Genomic DNA, 2,685 nt, shown 5'->3' with positions numbered 1-2,685 from the left:
TGTAAAAGGGAGTTTCCTAAAGGGACCCATCACCTCCTTCTAGCCCTGAAAAAGCCCGTGGCAAGGCTTTCCAGGCATCAAATATTCAGAGCCAGAAAAGTTATGTTTGATATTTTTAAGGTTTTCATTGCTCTTTCTAAGCCTGCTACATTTGGACTGACAACTATCAAGAGAACTTGGCTCTACAGGTGTAGGCAGACAAAAAATAGGCTCTATAAAATGCTTTAATACTCTCTAGAACATTCCTAAAATAGATTTTCTGTAAGAGTGCGCTGCACATCCAGAACGCAGGATGCGACGGCACGGTGTAAACATTTTCCTGATGCTCGTCGGCAGGGAACTGCCTTATCACAGTGGAGTCAGTCATGTGTAACGTGACCAGCCATACCCGCGCGGATAAAATCTTTATTTGAGGCTACATCATATATCCTGTGTGTCTGTATATTTCAGAAAATATCTAGGGTCCTTCTGTCAGTTATTCTCTCTAATATTTTCTGCTAGCAAAAATTAAAGACAGCGAGAGGAAACGCTCCTCCTCGCGCTCTGGCTTTCCTCGGCCGGCTTTCACTGCCTCCTGTCACGTCTTCGCCTAGATCCTCCTCTCTGTTTCTCCTTTTAGTTCCGCTTGTCTTTTTGTGCCAAGTTTCTTTTATCTTTTTTCCTTCCCCTTCAGAGCAGGGAGAGTTAAACGCTTAGATCGCAGCCCTCAGCGTGTGCCCACCGGGTCCGGACTGGAGGGCAACGGGGCCTGTGGCTGCTTGCAGCTCCCTCTCTGCTTTGCCATAGCAAACCCTGGTCTCCAGCCTGACAATTGCATTCCTTTCAAAAGCCATCACATCACATCTTAAGGAAGATATTGAAGAAGAATATTCAGAGCCTCTGATTAAAGCATAAATTAAAAATTCAAGTCTGTGCAAGAACAACAGAATTACGAGAGAGCAAGTAACTGTATTTAAAAAAAAAAGAAAGCAAGAAAGCCTAGATACATATTACGATTGGCACAAGAAACATTTACAAAGTTTAGTGCGAAGGAAGAGTTGACTGAGGTGAGAGAGAACTTAGTCTTCTTTTCTTTGTTGGAGTAGTGTTTGTCTTTCACGAAGAAACGCAACTACCTATCTTTTCTTATGTGTACCTAAATATTTAGATGCTTGCAGAGACACTTAAATGCTCTGGTTAGGAAATTATTGTTGGAGTTGAATAGATATTGTGGTCGTGAGAAACCTTTGTGATCTTCCAGCCTTCTTAGGGTCTATTGTGGATATTAACCCAGAGGCGTTTTCACTGTGATTTCAGGAGCAGAAGGCATCCTTCCATTCAGCCAATGACCATTTTCAAGTTCACCACCTTGTGCTCAGCTAGAGTGCCTTTCAAAAGAGCTTTTTTACAGCAGAAACTTCTTCATGATTGTTGTTTCTAGGTTTACCCAAGTGCTTAAAGAAGCTGTAATTTCGGATGTATAATTATATACATCACACATATTGTAATCCACCTTTTTCCAAATACGTATGATTTGCTTACCAACAAACAGTTCACTGCACTGGGTCACGATTCAGCACCTCTTTAAGCAGATGTTACATTTTGGTTTGGCTGACACTGGATTTCACTGCAATAGCGAGAGAATATTCTGCATATCTGGCCCTTTGAGCTACTATTCCTTTTTTCTAGCAAGCCATTTGATGTTCCAGCAGAAAAGTCGGTTTAAAATGTCTCCATCTTCTTCTCTCCACTTGCTGAGCTCCAGTCCCAAACTGCAGTTCAGTACCCCCGCAGGCTGCATCGTATTCTCTTTGACAGCCAGGCCAGCTTACAAAGTTTCATCTCGTGGCTCACCGTCCTCTCAGTTGTGCTGATATAGACGTTCATGGGATTGCACTGGGCATCAGATCAGCAAAAGGATCTGGATAAATAGATGAAAAAACCAAAACTTCATTTTTAAAAGTTATTTTAAATTGGATTGAATCATAATCTGCTGAAAGAAATAAATAAATTCCCAGAATGCTATTTTTTATCCTCAACCTTTCGCTGATCATATTTGCACCTCAGTGCCATAAACTGCTGTGCTGGCGCAACTCAATGAGAGGCAAATGGGAAATTTGGGAATTGAAGTGTAGCTGAAGGTGTTTGAGTGCTAACCTGGCTTGGACCCAGGGCCATGTAGTGTTAACAGGACAAGCGAGACAAATCGGGACAAACTAGCAACAGCAGGGCTGGTCCTGTACGAAACCAACCCTGTGGGTGAAGCTGCTCCCGCTGCTCCTCCTCTGTCCCGGGCTGGTTCCCTCCGGTCCGAGCCTACAGGAGAGAAGGAGAGATAAAACGGAGCAGGGGGTTACAGTTGAAATGCAACTCGATTTACTTCCCCTTCCTGAAATTTCCGTGTTGTCTTCCTTCTCATTATGCTAACAATTGTTGAAATTTCCAAAAAAAAAAAAAAAAAAGAAGAAGACAGCAGACAGACAGACAGACAGCAGACAGAGGTCCCCTGCCGCCCTCCGGGGTCACCTCGTCCTTTCCCAGAAGGGCTCGTGCGGGAGAGGAAAGCAGGGCTGACAGCCCCTGCCAGCGCTGCGATTCCCATAAATGAAAATTAGTATAATGTGTTGTGTGACTCTGTGGGTAGATGTGTGTTTCTTATTGTGGATAAGTGTGTTTCCATATAGACATGTAATGGATGTCTAGCTG

General features: G+C 43.5%; 1 long non-coding RNA gene across 1 annotated transcript; it reads right to left on the bottom strand.

Annotated features, from left to right (window-relative positions):
• Positions 1-928: 928 nt before the first annotated feature.
• LOC138064572 (uncharacterized) lies at positions 929-2,215 on the bottom strand. Its single transcript, XR_011137832.1, has 2 exons — positions 2,137-2,215; positions 929-1,900 (listed from the first exon to the last, which is right to left on the bottom strand). It is a non-coding gene; the product is annotated as an uncharacterized lncRNA (long non-coding RNA).
• Between the last annotated feature and the right edge of the window lie 470 nt (positions 2,216-2,685).

The sequence above is a fragment of the Struthio camelus genome, chromosome Z (assembly GCF_040807025.1).
Source record: "Struthio camelus isolate bStrCam1 chromosome Z, bStrCam1.hap1, whole genome shotgun sequence".
Classification (NCBI taxonomy): domain Eukaryota; kingdom Metazoa; phylum Chordata; class Aves; order Struthioniformes; family Struthionidae; genus Struthio; species Struthio camelus.
The sequence above is the reverse complement of the archived record's forward strand: the minus strand, read 5'-3'. Positions and strand labels throughout refer to the sequence as shown.